The 21,865-nt window shown below is 42.5% G+C and overlaps 1 protein-coding gene across 17 annotated transcripts in view; it reads right to left on the bottom strand.

The window, feature by feature from the left end:
- Nucleotides 1-21,865, bottom strand: part of GCNT1 (glucosaminyl (N-acetyl) transferase 1) — a 114,172-nt gene that overhangs the window by 23,698 nt on the left and 68,609 nt on the right. For 4 of the 17 annotated variants that reach the window (XM_055351073.2, XM_055351065.2, XM_055351067.2 and 1 more), the window contains one exon: nucleotides 8,841-8,941. The exons of 6 other annotated variants lie outside the window; for them this stretch is intronic. The gene's annotated coding sequence lies outside the window, so the exon portion shown is untranslated. Of the gene's footprint in view, nucleotides 1-5,145; nucleotides 5,277-8,840; nucleotides 8,942-21,865 lie in introns of all 17 variants that reach the window. 7 more of the 17 variants (XM_063696466.1, XM_063696463.1, XM_063696465.1 and 4 more) reach the window with 4 other exon arrangements.

Genomic DNA, 21,865 nt, shown 5'->3' with positions numbered 1-21,865 from the left:
GGAAGATCACTTGAGCCCAAGAGTTTGAGACTAGCCTAAGTAAAATGGTGAGATACCATCTCTACAAAAACAAGAAAAATTTAAAAATTAGCTGGGTGTGGTGGTGCACGCCTGTAGACCCAGCTACTCAGAAGGCTGAGATGGGAGGATCACTTGAGCCCAGGAGTTCGAGGCTGTGGTGAGCTATGATTGCACCACTGCACTCTAGACTGGGTGACAGAGAAAGACCCTGTCTCTATTAAAACAAAAAACAATAAAAAAAAAAAACCCTCCTTAATAGTAGAAAGAACTTAAAGCTGAATAATTTAGAAACCGTATAAGCATTATTATTTAGAGATATGAAAATACACACCTAAAGAAATCTGTAAAAAGTTGAAAATGGTTAACTTCAGGGCTATGCAGTAGAGAATGTTAGCTAGTAGTCACATGCAACTACTGAGCACTTGAAATGAGGCTAGTCTCAACAAATACTTTTTTAAAATTTTAATTATTTACATTTTAAAACTTGAAGCAGTATTAAATGTCTTTCCCTTAAACACATTACTGTTTCGGTAGGACTATATTTCACTTTAATGACCACATCATGTAAGATACTATTATTACATTGTAATACAAATATTAGACACATGTATCATTTCAATATTTCACTTTTTTATACTGTTTACATATTAACATTATAAAATTTTGATATACTAGATTAAAGATAATATACTGTTAATTTGGCCAGATGCAGTGGCTCACACCTGTAATCCCAGCACCTTGGGAAGCTGAGGCAAGAGGATCACTTGAGTCCAGGAGTTCGAGACCAGCCTGGGCAACACAGTGAGACTCCCATCTCTACCAAAAAAAAAAAAAATTAGCCCGGTGTGGTGGCGCATGCCTGTAGTCTCAGCTACCCAGGAGGCTGAGGTGGGAGGATCACCTGAACCCAGGAGATCGAGGCTGCAATGAGCCATGATCACACGACTGCACTCCAACCTGGGTAAGAGAGCAAGACCCTGTCTCAAAAGGATAAAAAAAGATTTTACCGGTTCTTTTTTTTTTTGAGATGGAGTCTCCCTCTGTTGCCCAGGCTGAAGTGCAGTGGCGCAATCTTGGCTCACTGCAAGCTCTGCCTCCTGGGTTCACGCCATTCTCCTGCCTCAGCCTCCTGAGTAGCTGGGACTACAGGCGCCTGCCACCATGCCCGGCTAATTTTTTTTTGTATTTTTAGTAGAGACAGGGTTTCACCGTGTTAGCCAGGATGGTCTCGATCTCCTGACCTCATGATCTGCCCGCCTCAGCCTCCCAAAGTGCTGGGATCACAGGCATGGAGCCACCGCGCCCAGCCCTGATTCTTTTTTTTTTAATGCTGCTACTAGAAAATTTTATTTCTCACATTATATTTCTAATGGACAGTGGAGTTTTAGGGAGTAGGAGATTTGGGGGGCCATTGGGAGAAGCATGCTGTTTTTCGTAAGTACAACTCTTTGTTGGGAGGCAATTCGCCATGGGTGGCTTGCATTTCTGTACATCTTGCAAGTGAGGCACTGTCTTTTTGTTCCAGATAATTTTTTCAAGGCTATTTTTATAGCAAACAGCCTAGAAAGACAGAGATGGTGTTTCCCTCCCTAGCAAAGGGCAAACCTTCTTACTGACCATATAATAAAGACAATGTTACCTGGGGCAAAGCACAGCATGCTTACTGACCACTATAAAAGATTTGGCTTCTCTAAGCTCAGGGTTTCTTTCCCATAATGCAACCCACTGTTTGTAGTTATCACGTGGCCCTCTTCATACTGCCCTGTGGGAATTAAGGCTCTAGCGACCTATAAGAAAAATGCTGATCCTCTGCTACTGCTTAATATAGGTCATAAATGGCACTTCATCTCTGGCCCAGGAGTCTGTGTCTTTTGCCAGGATCCATGAAAATTGTTAACAGGCTTGTTAACTTTCAAGTAGGGTAAAATCTCAGACCCTTCGTAGTTCTCGACACGCTTGAAGAAATATCTTCTTTTTTAAATCACGTGCATTTATAACTCTAATTAAAATAAGAACTACATTTTTAAAAAGCCTTACAGGTAGTGATAAAATTAAGACCTATAAAGATGGCTAATCAGCTTTTATATATAACTGATACAAATCAATGTTCTAAAGCAGGGGTGTTCAATCTTTTGGATTCCCTGGGCCTTATTCCCTGGAAAAAGAAGAAGTGTTTTTGGCCACACATAAAATTCACTAACACTAACAATAGCTGATGAGCTTAAAAAAAAAAAAATCAGAAAAAAAATCTCATGTATTAAGAAAGTTTACAAATGTATATCAGGCAGAATTCAAAGCCATCCTTGGCAGTGAGTTGGACAAGCTTGTCCTAAAGTCTTGATCAAGCAGAAGGGGTACAGGAATTTCCTTTTCTCCATTCCTATTTTCTTTTTACAATTCCACTCACCATTTAATTCCATATATATATATATGTATTTATTTATTTTGAGACGGAGTCTTGCTGTGTTGCCCAGGCTGGAGTGCAATTGCACAATCCCAGCTTACTGCAACCTCAGCCTCCTGAGTAGCTGGGATTACAGGCACACGCCACCAATCTGGCTAATTTTTGTATTTTTAGTAGACATGGGGTTTCACCATGTTAGCCAGGCTGGTTTCGAACTCCTGGCCTCAAGCAATCCTCCCACCTTGGCCTCCCAAAGTGCTGGGATTACAGGCGTGAGACACCACGCCCAGCCATTTTTTTTTTCCGAGTAATCCTATATTAAAACATATTTTATAATTATATAAAAAATGTTAAAATACATAATGAAATTTGATGCCTCTAAGTTAGATGAAATTAAATAAAATTAGGTTTTATCTGTGTAGTTTACATACAGAAGAAAAAATATCAGTTCTCCATGCCTGAATTAATGACATGAAAAGTTCTACAGAATTTTTTTCTTGTAATCATTATACTACTTTGAGACAAAATGTCATTTAAATAACCCTTGCATTTCACTCATTAATGAAAATAGTATTTATTAGCACGTTAACAGAAGAAAAAGCATCCTCTCTTTCCCCATGCTCTCTCTCCCAAAGGCACACCAGGGACACACCAGCTGACAGCCTGGGGGAAGAACTGACACCTACCCTTTCTGCCTATTGACTTTGCAGGAAAGATGAAATACACCCTCAGTCTATGCCACAAAGTGGAAAACTGTAAATTTGTCAGGAGGAAAAGAATCAATATCGTGAAAATGGCCATACTGCCCAAGGTAATTTATAGATTCAATGCCATTCCCATCAAGCTACCAATGACTTTTTTTCACAGAATTGGAAAAAACTACTTTAAAGTTCATATGGAACCAAAAAAGAGCCCGCATTGCTAAGTCAATCCTAAGCCAAAACAACAAAGCTGGAGGCATCACACTACCTGACTTCAAACTATATTACAAGGCTACAGTAACCAAAACAGCATGGTACTGGTACCAAAACAGAGATATAGACCAATGGAACAGAACAGAGCCCTCAGAAATAATACCACACATCTACAACTATCTTGTCTTTGACAAACCTGACAAAAACAAGAAATGGGGAAAGGATTCCCTATTTAACAAATGGTGCTGGGAAAACTGGCTAGCCATATGTAGAAAGCTGAAACTGGATCCCTTCCTTACACCTTATACAAAAATTAATTCAAGATGGATTAAAGACTTAAATGTTAGACCTAAAACCATAAAAATCCTAGAAGAAAACCTAGGCAATACCATTCAGAACACAGGCATGGGCAAGGACTTCATGTCTAAAACACCAAAAGCAATGGCAACAAAAGCCAAAATTGACAAATGGGATCTAATTAAACTAAAGAGCTTCTGCACAGCAAAAGAAACTACCATCAGAGTGAAGAACCAACCTACAGAATGGGAGAAAATTTTTGCAATCTACTCATCTGACAAACGGCTAATATCCAGAATCTAACTCAAACAAATTTACAAACAAAAACAAACAACCCCATCAACAAGTGGGCGAAGGATATGAACAGACACTTCTCAAAAGAAGACATTTATGCAGCCAACAGGCATATGAAAAAATGCTCATCATCACTGGCCATCAGAGAAATGCAAATCAAAACTGCAATGAGATACCATCTCACACCAGTTAGAATGGCAATCATTAAAAAGTCAGGTAACAACAGGTGCTGGAGAGGATGTGGAGAAATAGGAACACTTTTACACTGTTGGTGGGACTGTAAACTGGTTCAACCATTGTGGAAGACAGTGTGGCGATTCCTCAGGGATCTAGAACTAGAAATACCACTTGACCCAGCCATCCCATTACTGGGTATATACCCAAAGGATTATAAATCATGCTCCTATAAAGAAAGACACATGCACACGTAGGTGTATTGCGGCACTATTCACAATAGCAAAGACTTGGAACCAACCCAAATGTCCAACAATGATAGACTGGATTAAGAAATGTGGCACATATACACCATAGACTACTATGCAGCCATAAAAAAGGATGAGTTCATGTCCTTTGCAGGGACATGGATGAAGATGGAAACCATCATTCTCAGCAAACTATCGCAAGGACAAAAAATCAAACATCGCATGTTCTCACTCATAGGTGGGAATTGAGCAATGAGAACACTTGGACACAGGAAGGGGGACATCACACACCAGGGCCTGTTGTGGGGTGGGGGGAAGGGGGATGGATAGCATTAGGAGATATACCTAATGTAAATGACAAGTTAATGGGTGCAGCACACCAACATGGCACATGTATACATATGTAACAAACCTGCACGTTGTGCACATGTACCCTAGAACTTAAAATACAATAAAAATAGATAAATAAAATGTATTGCTAGAAATACATATATGGCTTTACCCATACAAATTTCATTAATTCCCTTGAAAGCCAAAGGAATGTCCATGATTGCATTGTATCTGAATGAAGACCATCCTAATGGTTAAGAAAAAGCACGTGATAAACAAGATGTGGTATATCCATACAACCGATCAGTATTTGGTCTTAAAAAGGAATGAAATTCTGGCTTAGGGTACAACATGAATGAATCCTGAAGGCATTATGCTAACTCAAGTAAGTCAGACACAATAAAACAGATATGCTATTGTGTCTGAAATTTATTCCTTCTGGTGGGTTCTGGGTCTTACTCACCAAGAATGAAGCTGTGGACCCTGCCGGTGAGTGTTACAGCTCTTAAAGATGGTGCGTCTGGAGTTTGTTCCTTCAGATGTTCAGATGTGTCCTGAGTTTCTTCCTTCCTGTGGGTTCGTGGTCTTCCTGACCTCAGGAATGAAGCCACAGACCTTCGCAGTGAGCGTTACAGCTCTTAAAGATAGCATGCCCAGAGTTCTTTGTTCCTCTCAGGGGGTTCATAGTCTCTCTGACTTCACCAATGAAGCCACAGACCCTCTCAGCTCATAAAGGTAGAGCGGACCCAAAGAGTGACCAACAGCAAGATTTATCGTGAAGAGCAAAAGAACCAAGTTTCCACTACATGGAAGGGTACCTGAGCAGGTTGCCGCTACTGGCTGGGATGGCCAGCTTTTATTCCTTTATTTGTCCCCACCCACATCCTGCTGATTGGTCCATTTTACAGAGCACTGATTGGTCCATTTTACAGAGTGCTGATTGGTCCATTTTACAAAGCGCTGATTGGTGCGTTTTTACAGAGTGCTGATTGGTGCGTTTACAATCTTTGAGCTAGACACAGAGCGCTGATTGGTGCATTTACAATCCTTTAACTAGACACAAAAGTTCTCCAAGTCCCCACTCAACCCAGAAGCCCAGCTGGCTTCACCTCTCACTAGGATTCCACTTACAGAGGTACCTAGAGTAGTCAAATGTGCAGAGGCAGAAAGTAGCATGGTTGTTTCCAGAGCCGGGGGAGGGAAGAATGGGGAGCTACTGTTTTCATGAGTACAGTTTCTGTTAGGGATAATGAAAAGTTCTAGGAATGGCTAGGGTGAGATGGCTGCACAACAGTGCAAATATGCTTAATGCACTGAATTTCCTCAGATTTAACCTTGGGAGTTTTCAGTCTCTTTGTTATGATTTTAAAAGATGCAGCTGTCTTACTAGGACGTGACTAGATGCACCTTCAGAGCAGGTAAGTGAATGAGATGAAGAATGTTACATAGAAGAGGCTTTTTTTTTTTTTTTTGGAGACAGAGTCTCACTCTGTAGCCCAGGCTAGAGTGCAGTGGCATGATCTAGGCTCACTGCAACCTCTGCCTCCCAGGTTCAAGCAATTCTCCTGCCTCAGCCTCCTGAGTAGCTGGGACTACAGGCACGCACCACCATGCCTAGCTAATTTTTGTATTTTTAATAGAGACGGGGTTTCACCATGTTGGCAAGGCTGGTCTCAAACTCCTGACCTCGTGATCCACCTGCCTCGGCCTCCCAAAGTGCTGGGATTACAGGCGTGAGCCACCACTCCAGGCCCCAGAAGAGGCTTTTAAAAATTAATTTAAGAGGCTGGGCGCAGTGGCTCGTGCCTGTAATCCCAGCACTTTGGAAGGCCAAGGCAGGCAGATCACATGAGGCAAGGATTTCGAGACCAGCCCGGCCAACATGGTGAAACCCCGTCTGTACTAAAAATACAAAAATTAGCCAGGCGTGGTGGTGCACACCTGCAATCTCAGCTACTCGGGACGCTGAGGCACGAGACTCGCTTGAGCCTGGGAGGCAGAGGTTTCAAACGTGAGCCAAGATTGCACCACTACACTCCAGCCTGGTGACAGAGTAAGACTCTGTCTAAATAAATAAATAAATAAATAAATAAATAAATAAATAAAATTAATTTAAGAGAAGACAGTGAAGAATATATTAGAATAAGGGAAATATAAGTAGGTATGACTGCAGGTTGTCTGAAAAATAAATAACCTTTTTGAGTTTAGTGTCATGAAAGTTTAGAGATAAAAGAACAAAGGTTGTCCAAGTTTCTCCAAAAGGCCAGTGTGTTTCCGACTGCCTGTGCACATTTACTGTTACCCCAATTTGCTTAAAGTATAAGTAACAGCGAAACACACTTTTACATGGAAAAAACCTGTCCTCTCAGGCAGGAGACCTCATTTGCAGAGGCTGACTTTGATGGGCTTGAGCAGAAATATCTGTTTATATATACATACAGAAAACAAATAGTGTTTTCACTATTTGTAAAATTTGTAAAATTTGTAAAATGATAATGAGGTTGAAATAGCAATCTTCAACCTCATTATCATTGCAGGCCAAAAATGAGAATAAAAGATCTCATTGTCTACTTTGAAATTCCACACTGAAGAGTAATGGACTTTTTTCTTTTTCTCTTTTTTTTTCAAATCTAAAAGTAGGTAGTTTATAATACCAAATAGAACACCACGGTTTTATGGAAACAAAATTTTGGATTGGAAAATTAAAGTTCATTCTGTCCCCTCTTAAAGATTAGGTGGCCCTGGGTTTTTGGCCCTGAGGTCACCCATCCTGTGTGTCACATGGGCCACACGTCTTGGGTTTTCTAAACGGTCCCAATTTTAAGTACTTGAGCCTCCTAAATGGCTTGATCTTAGAAATGCTAGTTCCCAAATTCTAGATTCCTTGTTTTTAGAGATAGCCCTCAAATCTGGATTTTCAGTTTGCTAAATGTGACTGTCAGAGTAAGTATCCTTATTCCAGATGGCAAAATACAAGGCTAACCATTAGCAAAAATGAAAAGCACTGTCTCCCCAATTTCCTCTACATGTTCAAAATCCAGCTCAACCCCTTCCTCTGGTCCTTTCCCAAACCACAATGATTGCCCCTCTTTGAAATCCAACATCATTCACTGTTGGAGGCCACGGAGCAAAACAGAAGTGTGAAGTCAAACAGAAGTGAAGACATAGCCTATGTTACTTCCTAAATGCATGGTTTCCGCAAGTTGCTTAACCTCTCTGAGCCTTAGTTTCCTCATCTGAAAAATGGAGATATCGTAATGACTCCTCTCATTTGTTCAGTGATGATTAAGTAACCTGTAAAGTGCCAAGCACAGTGACTGGTACACACAGCACATGCTCAATAAACAGGAATTATCGTCGTCTCTCACTTCAGCACTGAATCCCACATCACTCTGTCTCTGTGAAGCTATCCATGTGGGTGCTTTGGAGAGCCCTTAGTGGCCTCGGTCAAGTCTCAGGCTTGTCTCCCACCCCTTTACCCACACTACTCCGTGGGTCTATTCAATTAGCATGAACTCAAAAAATAAAAATAAAAAACATCAAATGTCCAAATATTACAAAATCCACTTCCCTTTTCCCAAAAAATGTAGGGCAGCATCTTGGATGCTTTGTGTTAAGTGTGCCTTATAGCTCATAGTCTTTTCCAGAGAAGGAAATGAAAATGCAGTACTTACAGGTTCTAAATTATTGTCTGGGAGCCTAACATGATTTTAGTTACTCTAGAATGTGTATCTAAAAAGAAACCCAGGCCCGGCGTGATAGCTCAGGCCTGTAATCCCAGCACTTTGTGAGGCTGAGGCGGGAGCATCACCTGAGGTCAGGAGTTCGAGACTAGCCTGGCCAACATGGCAAAACCTCATCTCTACTAAAAAGACAAAAATTAGCCAGGCATGGTGGCTCGCACCTGTAGTCCTAGCTACATGGAAGGCTGAGGCAGGAGAATCGCTTGAACCTGAGAGGCAGAGGTTGCAGTGAGCAGAGATCACGCCATTGCACTCCAACCTGGGAGGCAGAGCAAGACTTTGTCTCAAAACAAACAAACAAACAAAACCATAAAAAAAAAAACCCAGAAAACAACCTGCCTCAAACTGTACTGGGTGATACTTTCATCCTGTCTTTGGGATTGACCTTAACCTTTCTGGACTTTGGTCTCCTTACCTGCACAAAGGAGCAGCTGGATTCATTCAGGGGGTCCCCAATTCCTAAGTGATAAAGCACTTTGCTGTTCCTTAGCAGATGCGTGATGTGGGAGGGGGGCACTGTAAGGCAAAATACTAATATGTACTGTATGTCCCCAAGTCTGAGAACATTTTTTCCCTTACACTGACATTTTTCGAAATTATACCCACTGACACAAAGTATGCTCATTACTGTGGTGGTGGTGGTTTGTTTTTTGTTTTTTTTTTTAACTTCCTTTAGAGATGATTATCAAATGGATGGTGCTTTTACAAAGTTATCTCAGAATTTAGGAAACTGCTAATATTAATAATAAGCAAATACTTTGCCAAGCATTTTACATACCTTTTCTTACTTAATTCTCACAACCACCCTGTAAGTAGCTATTTTTATTCTCACTTACCAGGTAAAGAAACCCAGGCTTTCACTGCTCTGAATATGGTCATTTACTCCAGTTTATCGGGATTAAGAGGTGAGACAAGGGCTCAGCCGAGGGCTGACTCCCCGGGGAACAAAGAGAACACAGCATAATCTCTCTTTCTCGCCAAGAACAACACTGGATCCAGCTATTGACAGCTTCTAATTATACCTTGCCCTGCCTCCTAACCTTTCAAGGAGCTCTGGAATCTCCCAAATCTTCCTGCGAATATGAATGTTACAAATTCTCTTTTTGGAGGCTTCAGTGTTAAGACACATCAGAGCAGCCTCTTCAACCCTCAGGGACTGATTTGTGATCTAAGCTGTGAATGTGCCCTTTAAACAGCTTCATAAACCTGAGCAGCAATCTTTATTCTCCATTTCCACATCATCTAAATTATATTTTGGTACAGTTATTGAATTTGAAATTAGCACTAAAGCCAAGAATGAAGTAATTCTCATTGTAATGACATGAAAAGAGGTATGTGAGATGATGTGGTATTCAAAGATGAGCTGCACCTCAGTATGTTCAGAGAAAGCCGGGCGTGGTGGCGGGCACCTGTAATCCCAGCTACTCAGGAGGCTGAGGCAGGAGAATCGCTTGAACCGAGATCACGCCACTGCACTCCAGCCTGGGCAACGGAGCGAGACTCCGTCTCAAAACAAACAAAAAAACCAGCCTCCAGATAAATATATTATAAACACGCACTGGAAAAACTGTGAGAAGCACACACCCAAAACTATTCAGTGAGGATCTTCTTTTTTGGAGAGGGGATGTTTATTCAAACACTTCTGAAATGTTTGCATTTTTTATGTTCACTTCAGTAATTTTCTTTAAAAATTGCCAACTGGGATAAAATGGTGACAGTTCTCCAAAATAAGCTCCAATTAAATATATTTGCAAAGCATATAATTTCCCAAAAACAAAAATCCATTGACAATCTCACTTCACTTACACATCCTCTGCGTTCACGTTCCATGTTCTCTTCTGATACTTAACTTTGCACAATACACATATATATTTTTGCTCAGATGTAATAGCAGCAGGGATTTCATTTTCTATTCTTTTTTGATTTACTGGCTATCAAAATATCATTTGTTTTTGTCACAATTAGTTTATCTTATGGTTGGATATTAAGGGTATTTCCAAATTATACTGTTATAAATATGAACTATGAATAGCTTTGTATATTCATAGCTTTGTTTTTGCTTTGCTTTTAAAGGACTTCCTTGGAATTCCCAGGAATAAGGATTTTAGGTCACTACTTGTAAGTTTCTGTGCCTCTTGTCTGCCTTCCAAATAAACGATACTTATACTGTCCCCAGTAACATCTGGATACCATTTGCTCTACATTTACTATACATTTTAATTATATATAATGTTAAATTACTGTATATGAATATACTGTATAACTATTTTTGCCGATATTGCAACTGTAAAATGGTACATCATCAAGGTTTCATTTTGTGATTTCTTTGATTACTAGTGGCTGAATCTTTTCTTTTCTTTCTTTTTCTAAGACAGGGTATCGCTCTGTTACCCAAGCTAGAGTGCAGTGGCGTAACCAAAGCTTACTACAGCCTCGACTTCCCAGGTTCAAAGCGATCCTTCTACCTCAGCCTCCTGGGTAGCTGGGAGTACAGGCACATGCCACCATGCCTGGCTAATTTTTATATTTTTTGTAGAGGCAAGGTCTTGCACTGTTGCCCAGGCTGGTCTTGAACTCCTGGGCTCAAGTGATCCACCTGGGCCTCCTAAAGTGCTGGGATGATAGGTGTGAGCCACTGTGCCCAGTCCTGAATATTTTCTCTTGAGTTTGTTTACATCTGAGACACAGAAGAGTACAGTGGCAATGATTTCAGCTCTCCAACTGGACTGCCCCAGCAGGAGACCTGGGAGTCATCATTCCCCAACCCAAACTTCAGCAAATTCTTAGCCTCTCCTAGCTTCAGCGTTTTTGTTGTTTTTTTTAAAAAACTAACTTTAAACAATTTCATTGGGGAAATGATCATATATACCTTAGAGTTTTTATAAAGAGTAAGTGAGCTAACTTGTAACATATTTATACTGTGTTTGACAAATAATGAGCCCTTAATATTGGCAATGTATTATTATTCATTATTTTCCCTTTTTTGACTTTTGTTCAAATCTGAGCTCATGTCTAAGGGTAACTTTTTCAGACTTCAAAAATGAAAATCCATATTTCCAGTTTACTAACAAATACTTCAATATACTCAATTCTATACTGAGAATCTATTATACAAAATAGATTCCTAGGCTCTGGGGAGAAAAATACAAACATAAATAATACATGCTCCCTGCTCTCCAGGAATTCACACAGAGGTTATTTGCTGAGGTTTCTGGGGGAAATTATAGGCTTGGTCAATATAGTTAGAAACTATTTTTAGAACAATGCATCCATTGTAGAGCTGAAAGAAACTTCAGGAAGCATCTAGTGTTGCTGGAAACAGCAGCTCTGGGAGCAATTACTAGGTCTTCAGGCTAGGGGTGGAGTCTGTGGTCCCATAAATTACAAGAAACAAAGACATAAAGACAGACAAGTGTGGCAGGGCACAGTGGCTCACACCTGTAATCCCAGCACTTTAGGAGGCCGAGGTGGGCAAATCATCTGAGGTCAGGAATTCTAGACCACCCCAGCCAACGTGGTGAAACCCCGTCTCTTCTAAAAATACAAAAATTAGCCAGCCAAGGTGGCAGGCGCCTGTAATCCCAGCTACTCCGGAATATGAGGCAGGGGAATTACTTGAATCTGGGAGGCAGAAGTTGCAGTGAGCTGAGATCATGCCATTGCACTCCAGCCTGGGTGACAGAGCGAGACTCCATCTCAAAAAAAAAAAAAAGAAAAGAAAAGAAAGACAAGATTCTCTGTTGCTGGTTTGGCTCCTTATTTCTTAGCCCTTAAGACAGTCAGGTCTACTGTAAATATTTAAAGACAGAGACATGGGATTCAGCATTTCTCAAACTTACATGACAAAGAAAACTTACAAGAAGAGCATATGGCAAGTCCATAACAAAAAAGTCCATCTAGCCCCAAGTTGCACCCTCCTCTGTAACTCAAGAAAAAGCTGAGGCCCTGGGGCATAAGGGTCAAGAGCTAGTGGAAAGCTGCCTTTAACCAGAGCCTGCAGCTTCACCCTTGTGGGTATGTGTTCTTTCACACTCTACTGCATTCCCTTCACTCAATTCTACTTTTTTGGGAGGGAGGGCCACCCACAGAACCCCAAAAGAGACATCTGACATTTCTTTGTGGTGTCAGTCACACATTCTCTTTTCTCATTTCCTTTTTTCCTTTGAGACAAAGTGTCGCTCTGTTGCCCAGGCTGAAGTACAGAGGTGCCATCTTGACTCACTGCATCCTCTGCCTCCCGGGTTCGGGTTCAAGTGATTCTCCCACCTCAGCCTCCTGAGTAGCTGGGATTACAGGCGAACGCCACCACACCCGGCTATTTTTTTTTTTATTTTTAGCAGGGACGAGGTTTCATCATGTTGGCCAGGCTGGTCTCGAACTCCTGACCTCAAGTGATCTGCCAGCCTTAGCCTGCCAAAGTGCTGGCATTACAGGCTGAGCCACCATGCCCAGCCCCTAGTCCATTTTTAAAAAATATTTACGGGATGCTGATGTGGGAGAACCAGTTGAGCTGACTGGGGAGAGGCAGCAGTGAGCTGTGATCATGCCACTGCACTCCAGCCTGGGCAACAAAGCGCGACTGGTCTCAAAAGAAAAAAAAATTTACATCTTATTTTGACCCAAAATAATATTACTGAGCATGACCAAACTACCTCATAATGCTAACTTCTGACTTGCTGCAAAATCACATCTACCATCAAAAACTGGTGTCTTTCCTAATAGGAGAATACAGCACAGAGGACATGCCTCAAAATGGTCAGAAATGTCTTTGGAAACACTTATGTTAAAGGTACTAATTTCCACTTATACATGTTTTTTTAAATCCTGTATTTTTATAGCCATGCCTCTTATTTTCAGGGAACTCATAAGTTTTCTGCCACAAGTAATCAACAACAAAATTGGTGGGCTATTTCTGACTTGAAAAACACTTCTGCATAGCAGTGAGACATACATGCACAGGTTTTTATCTATACCCTGGGGTTTGTGGAAGTCAAGCGCCCCAGGCAGGAGCACATTCCTGGGAGCAATTCTGGGAGCAATTACTAGGTCTTCAGTATAGGGGTGGAGTCTGTGGTCCCATAAATTACAAGAAACAAAGGCATAAAAACAGACAAGTGTGGCAGGGCACAGTGGCTCACACCTGTAATCCCAGCACTTTAGGAGGCCGAGGTGGGCAAATCATCTGAGGTCAGGAATTCTAGACCACCCTGGCCAGCGTGGTGAAACCCCGTCTCTACTAAAAATACAAAAATGAGCCAGCCATGGTGGTGGGCACTCCAGCAGCAGATATAGCATGTGCTTCAGGATTTTTAATTGCAAACCAGAGGTTTTGTTAATTAGCATAAGTAGTGTGAGAACCAGATCCTCCTAGGTGAATACAAGGACTGTGTTGGTTAGCATAACAGATGTGAGAAATGTGTAGACAATGGATGAGATCAGGGGGCTCCACCTATATGAAAGGATTAGGCATATTTCAGAGGCAAGTTCTGCATTTACATGAAGAGGACAAACAAGCCTGGCCGGCCCCAAAGTCTGGGATGGTGTACTAAGCCCATTCCTGGATCCAGCTGCTGATTTCAGGAAGTTCTTGATCACCTGACCCCCGCTGAATCTTGGACTAACCAGAAGACGTCTGTAAATTGCACATTAAGTGGCTTTAAAAAAAAAAATTTTAATTTTTAATTGACAAATAATAATTGTATATATTTATGGGGTATAATGTGATGTTTTGATAGATGTATACATTATGGAATGATAAAATGTACACATTTCAAGAGAAACAAGACATGTATACAATGTATTTATCACTCTTTAGTTTGAGCATTTTTTTTTTTTCTTTTGGGGACAGGGTCTCGCTCTGTCACCCAGGCTTGAATGTAGTGGCCCAATCACAGTTCACCACAGCCTCGACTCCTGGGCTTAAGCAATCCTCCCACCTCAGCCTCCTGAGTAGCTGGGACTACAGACGCACACCACCACACCCAGCTAATTTCTGTATTTTTATGTAGAGATGGGGTTTTACCATATTGCTCAGGCCGGTCTCGAACTCCCGGGCTCAAGCGATCTGCCTGCCTCGGCCTCCCAAAGTGCTGAAATTACAGGCATGAGGTACCACACCTAGCCTAAGCACTTGTTTTTAATCCAGCAGTAATTTACTTTTCCACTGGATAAACTGGAGGGGTATATCACGAGAAAGAGGCTGTTTTAAAGTTCACCAGCAAGCAAGTTTTCAGACTGCCTTATTTATAAATAAATATATGTATATATTTTATTTACATTATATACATGGCATATCTATACAGTTACATTTACACTTGACTTAGAGTCAAAGTCATATACACACACACAGGACTTTGACTCAAAGTTTTTAATGACAAGCATGCAAAATTTCTTAGTATAGACCCTAAGAGTACCCTTAATATAAGTATGTTTATTTAAAAATTCTATGTATCTACTACTGTTACCAGGGGGTCCTTGCTCCCAGAGCTCCCAAGATGGTGGCAGGCCACTTCCAAAATGGCAGCAAGCCTCATGTTCTCTGACCTGGGGTTCTTGGCCTCACAGATTCCAAGGAATGGAATCTTGGGCCACGCGGTGAGTGTTATAGCTCTATTAGAAGCCATGGGTCACGGAAGAGAACCGTGGAACCCAGTGACTAACGTTCAGCTTGATTAGGATGAACCCAGGCACTTAGCCGTGCAGGAACAATGGCAAGCCTTTAGCCCGATCGGGAGCGGCAATGGGCGCCTCGCTGGATCAGGAGCACAGTGGACACCCTGCCGGATCCGGAGGGATGGAAGTCAGTGGCAGGTCTGCAACAGCGGCAAACAACAATGATGGACAATAAGCAAAAGCTCAGCTCAAGCCGTAACAAACACGGACCAGAAGAGAGTGCAGTTGCAAGATTTAATAGAGTGGAAACAGAGCTCCCATACAAAGGGAGGGGACCCAAAGAGGGTAGCCGTTGCTGGCTGGAATGCCTGGGTTTATATCCTGATCATTGTCCCTCCCGCTGTGCTCTCAGGCAATAGATGACTGGCTATTTCTTTACCTCATGTTTTTGCCTAATTAGCATTTTAGTGAGCTCTCTTTACTACCTGATTGGCCGGGTGTGAGCTAAGTTGCAAGCCCCATGTTTAAAGGTGCACGCGGTTACCTTCCCAGCTAGGCTTAGGGATTCTTAGTGGGCCTAGGAAATCCAGCTAGTCCTATCTCTCACTACTGTACTAATAAATCACATGTATCATAATTCAAAAACTTGGAGGATGCAATAAAACCTATTACTTCAATTATAGTAGTGCACTCTTGGCTCTGCTACCTAAATCTTGACACTTAGTTTCCTCTATCCACCAATCACATAGTTTTTTGGCGAAATTTGCCCAGTGGGTTTCAATCAATTGTAAAGACTAATCAAAATAGTCTGCAGGTGCCCCATAAAGTTAATAAATGGATTAAAAACTCATTGATACTTTTCAATTAAAGTAGTATGACAATTCTGTTTCCCAGTTTTTAATTTTTTTTCCTTTGAGAGCTTTGATAACTCACAAATGTACAATATTTTTTGGCAATATGTTCACATTACAATGAAAACATCTCCACACAGCCACTTCCCAAATGCCCCTTGGTAGCAGAAATTTCTTTTGAAAAGTAATTCACTGTAAGAACCTCACATTTACCTTGGATTTTTCCCTTCTCCCCAAAATATCTGACTACTGATAGGCACAGCAAAATTGGAAAGAGGTAACACATCTGAAACCCCATCTTTCTGCTAAAGAGAGATGCAGACACCTGTAAACTCAACCACTCTTACGTATCTGGCAACAAAAGAACTAGGAATGCTCTGATGGGTGCAAAGGATGGTCCTGCTCCCTCCCCAGGGCATGGCAAAGGACGACAAAGCTTCTACAGACTAAAGCAGTGATTCTTTCTCATGCCATGACATATATACCAAAAGGTAACCATCGAACATCAGCTTCAGCTCTCTTGGCTTACGGGAGAGGGCTGAGAGAAATGCAGTATCTCAGTACACCTATCATCCGCTCAGGGACAAGTCTAACCTGAGATGCTCTAATTTAAAGCCTTTGTGTTTCTAAAATTAATAACTAGATGACACCCTATAGCTCCTAACTTGCAACATCTCACAGTATGCTTGATGGCCAGGTGAGCAGGGCTCCAGCTAGGCAAGGAATCCCTGCCTCCTTATCCACCTTAGAAACCACATTCACCGTACAAGACACAGGACTGAAGGAGGGTCCGCGTGTGGTGACTCACGCCCGTAATCCCAGCACTTCGGGAGGCCCAGGCAGGCGGATCACCTGAGGTTAAGGAGTTCGAGACCAGCCTGGTCAACATGGTGAGACCCTGTATTTACTAATTAGTCAGGCATGGTGGCATGTGCCTGTAATCCCAGCTACTCAGAAGGCTGAGGCAGGACAATTGCTTGAATCTGGGAGGTGGAGGTTGCAGTGACCTGAGATTGTGCCACTGCACTCCAGCCTGGGCGACAGAGCAAGACTGTCTCAAAAAAAACAAAAAACAAAAAACAAAAAACAAAACACTGAAGGAGGGACCACTGGCATTCTTGACCTTAAATGCTTATAAAATTATAAATAGAAGTTCTTACACTTCCTTTCAACACCCCCAAAGGACTGTCCTTCGCTTCCTGCTTTGGATACCAATATAATCTCAACCTTGTTTTCTGTCCTACACAATTGGCCTCAGCCTTATTTTCTGTTCCACACAACTGACAAATGCAGTAAACTCCAGGCAGCAGGGGCTGGAGCTCAACACAGAAGAGTGGCTTTAACTGGACTCAGGGCCACTCAACAGGCAAGTAGCTCTCAATCTGGTTTGTACACTGCAACCACCAGGGAGCTTTCAAAAAGGACCAATAACTGAGTCCCCCTACCAGAGATTTGATGGAATTGATACAGAGTTTGACCTGGGTGTCAGGTTTTTTTAAAAGTTCCACAGGTGTTCCTAATGTATAGCCAACACCGAGAACCATGACATGGGACATGAACCTGCATGATGTGGAAGGGGCTTGAAAAGGTCCTTCCCCTCCAGGACTGTCACCCCTAGTGGCTTTGATGCCCATCAAAAGATCAGCTGAGGCTGGGCGAGGTGGCTCACGCCTGTAATCCCAGCACTTTGGGAGGCCAAGTCGGGTGGATCACGAGGTCAGGAGATCGAGACCATCCTGGCTAACATGGTGAAACCCCATCTCTACTAAAAATACAAAAAATTAGCTGGGCGCGGTGGCGGGCGCCTGTAGTCCTAGATACTTGGGATGGGAGGCTGAGGCAGGAGAATCGCTTGAACCTGGGAGGTGTAGGTTGCAGTGAGCTGAGATCGTGCTACTGTACTCCAGCCTGGGCAACAGAGCGAGACTCCATCTCAAAGAAAAAAAAAAAAAAGATCAGCTGAGCATTTACTGCCTTTAGTTAACAAGCGTGTAAGGTCAAAGGTAGGAAGCAATTTGTAGAAAAAGTGGTGCGAGGCTATTTCAGGTGTACAGGGCCAAGCTTCAAGGCAATCATCATTCATAATACTTTCCAGGGAGCCAAACACAAAGCTTGGCACTAGAAAATGCTTACTAAATGCTGGTTGAAGAAATATCTGACTGCACACACAGACACACCCCAAACTCAGCCAATGGTTTTGCCACTTCCTTCAGAAAAAGTCCTCACGATTCTGGACCCAAAATCTAAAGCATCTTTATCCATCCTCTCCCTCCGTCCTTCCATCAAAGACCAAATTCTGCACTGTGTTCTCACCCTCTCTGAAAACTGGTCCTATCATTTATTTCACCCTCCTGCATCTTTAGGCTCTTCCTCTCTACCAGAAAATTCCCAGTAGTGGCCAGACACAGTGTCTCATGCCTATAATCCCACACTTTGGGAAGCCAAGGTGGGCAGATTGCTTCAGCTCAGGAATTTGAGACCAGCCTGGACAACACAGATGGTGAGACCCGTCTCTAGAAAAAGAATACAAAAATTAGCCAGGCATAGTGCTGTACACCCTTGGTGCTACTTGAAGGCTGAGGTGGGAGGATGGCATGAGCCCCAGAGGGTGGAGGTTGCAGTGAGCTAAGATTGTGCCACTGCACTCCAGCCTGGGCAATGGAGAGAGATCCTGTCAAAAACAAAACAAACAAAATCCCAGTAGCATTAGAGCATGTTTAAATTTCTCCCATCTCAATCTGAAACAAAACAAAACATCATAGACCCCTCATTTCCTCCCTGCCCTGCATGAATATCACACTTCTCAGTACCCTTAACAGGCCTCTCTTCCTCTACCAAATACAGTGATCAAACTCTATGGGTCCAGCCCTTTTCTTCTCTCATTCTACACCCTCTTTGGATGAGTGCTTTTTATGCAGTAATACTTATATGCAACAGCTCCCAAACATGTATCTCCACCCCAGATCTCCTCCAGGAGTAGCAACTGTCTACTCCTCATCTTTACTTGGATGTCTCACAAACAAAACACACATCCAAAAAGGCATTATCTTCCCTCCCACACCTCGTGCCAACCCGCTCCTCCTCCTGTGTTCTCAATCACCATAATGGTTCCACCATCCCATCCTACTCAGTTGTTTATGCCAGAAACTTTTGAATCATCCTTGCTACCTCCCTCTCCATCAACCATATCCAAATAATCACCACCTTCTTGCTGATTTTAACTACAAACCCAATCTCACTCAATCTCAATCCTCACCTGTCATTAAGCGTTATCCAGTGCTGCTACACCATCACTGGGTGACTGCAAAAGCACTGTTTGTTCACATCCACCCTCCTCCTCCCCAGGGTGGCCACATGATTGCACAGGCTGTGCCTGCGTAACAAGTCTGGCTCAGGGGGCTGAAGCCTTTTGACTTGGCCTAGCTGGGACACAGTGGTGCATTTTTTCTAATTGGTCCACACAGAATAGAAGCCTTTTCTGGGTTTGCACAAAGACACCATACGTGCCAGCAGGACCTACCTCTCTAAACTATTCTCTACACAGCAACAGCAATCATTTTACAAACTCAAATTAGGCCAGGCGCGGTGGCTCACACCTGTAATCCTAGGACTTTGGGAGGCCGAGGTGAGAGGATCACTTGAGGTCAGGAGTTCAAGACCAGCCTGGCCAATATGCTGAAACCCCATCTCTACTAAAAATACAAAACTTATCTGGGTGTGGTGACGTGCATCTAATTCCAGCTACTTGGGGCAGAGGTTGCAGTGAGCCGAGATTGCACCATTGCACTCCAGTCTGGGTGACAGAGCAAGGCTCCGTCTAAAAAAAAAATAAAAAAAAAAAAAACTCAAATCAGAGTCAGGCACAGCAGTGCCTATGCAGTCCCAGCTACAAGGGAGGCTGAGGCAGGAGGATCACTTGAGCCCAGGAGTTTGATGGCAGTGTGCTATGATTGCTCCTGTGAATAGCCACTGCACTCCAGCCCGAGCAACATAGCAAGACTGTCTCAAAAACAAAAAAATCTCATTGGAAACTGGAGAAAATGAACTGGAGGAATGTGAGCAACACTACTGCCTGCCCTAACAAGGAAAATTGAGAGGATATTTCACCATATCAGGGATCTGCCTAAGAACATTTCTGAGAAGAATGTAGGAAGTGCTATCTGGCCCAGTATCTGCCTTTGAGAAAATGTGAGAGAGATGAACTAAAGAAGTATATTCAATTTTTAAGTAGAATTTAGAGAAAACATAAAGGACTCAGGACTTGCTGGGTTTAAAATAAAACTACTTCTAGTCAGATATGGTAGCCCATGCCTATAGTCTCAACTACTTGAGAGGCTGAAATGGGAGGATCACTTGAGCCTAGGAGTTCAACTGAAGTGTGCTATGATCTCACCTGTGAATAGCCACTGCACTCCAACCTGGACAACAAAGTGAGACACTGTCTTCAACAAACAAAACAACCTCAAATCAAAAACACTTTAGTGGCCAGGGATGGTGGCTTACACCTGTAATCCCAGCACTCTGGGAGGCCAATGTGGGCAGATCGCTTGAGCCCAGGAGTTTGAGACCAGCCTGGGCAACATGGCAAAACCGCATCTCCACTAAAAATACAAAAATTACTCAGGCATGGTGGCGTGTGCCTGTAGTCCCAGCTACTCAGGAGGCTGAGGTGGGAGGATCACCTGAGCCTGGGAGGTGGAGGTTGCAGTGGGCCAAGATGGTGCCACTGCATTCCAACCTGGGCAACAGAGTGAGACCCTGTCTGGAACAAACAAACAAACAAAAAGTGGGTTTCCACTATGTTGACATTAAAGTCCAAAATCCTAAAAATGACCCAAGACATATTTTACTCTTGATCTCAACTCTTTCAGCCTGTAAGTTTATCCCCTAATGTACTTCACTAACTCCTACTAATCCTTCAGCCTTTTTTTTTTATTATTATCTTTACCAAAAAAAAAAAAAAAGAGATGGGAATCTCGCCATGTTGACCTGGCTGGTCTCAAAGTCCTGGCCTCAAGCGATTCTCCCATCTCAGCCTCCCAAAGTGCTAGGATTACAGGTGTGAGCCACCATACCTGCCCCCAGGCCTTATTTTAAATATCATTTTTTAAGCAGGCCTTCCCTGAGCAGTCCCTCTCCCCTAAACCAGGTTAGGTCTCAAGGTCACATGCTCCCCTAACACCCTGTGCTTTCCTAAGTACCACTTAGGATTGTGATAGCCTGAGCCGGAGTGACTATGTGTTTGGCTCATAAGCTCATAAGCTCATAAAGGCAGGGACCCTCCATCTTGTTCACAGCTGTGGTCCTGGAGCGAGCAACGCCGGGCATCTAACAGACGCTCAGTAAATAGTTGTTCAATGAATGCCTGAATAAATACGTTGCTCCAGTACCCATGACTCTAATGAACAAACATTTGGCTACCTCTTTAGCAAACGAAAAATCAATCATGGGAGGATTTCTTAGTAACATTATTGCATTGATGACCAAATACATGCAGACTCCTCATTGGAAACAGAAAAACAATCAAGGAAGCAGAAACTCCAGGTGCCTAGTGGCAACAGTAACATTTCACGGTTTAGATTTGCATTTGTGACCACAACCTTACTCTTAGCTATGAATAAAGAGTTTCACCAGCGCCGGCTCATGGGTGGGCAACCAACACAGTCACACTGGGCCCTGTGCTTGGCTTAATGCTCTGTGGTCACCATGTTCAAATTCTTAATTTTTTTAACAAGGGGCCCAACAAATTATGTAGCCAGTCCTGAGTTTTACAAATTAGTTTGATTTCTGGAAGGGAAAAGTGGATAGCTAATTCCCAGCTAAGGAGGCATCCTCCATAATCAAGGTTGTTTTCAACCTCCCTGAGCACATGTAAGTCCTAATAAAGAGGGTTACATTTCTAGGACATGTTTTCTTCTGATATAAATTATATCATACATTATGTAGCGCTCCCTTTGAGAAAGTTGAGATTTTTCAG

The sequence above is a fragment of the Gorilla gorilla genome, chromosome 13 (assembly GCF_029281585.2).
Source record: "Gorilla gorilla gorilla isolate KB3781 chromosome 13, NHGRI_mGorGor1-v2.1_pri, whole genome shotgun sequence".
Taxonomy (NCBI): Eukaryota; Metazoa; Chordata; class Mammalia; order Primates; family Hominidae; genus Gorilla; species Gorilla gorilla.
This window is presented reverse-complemented; position numbering and strand designations above follow the sequence as displayed.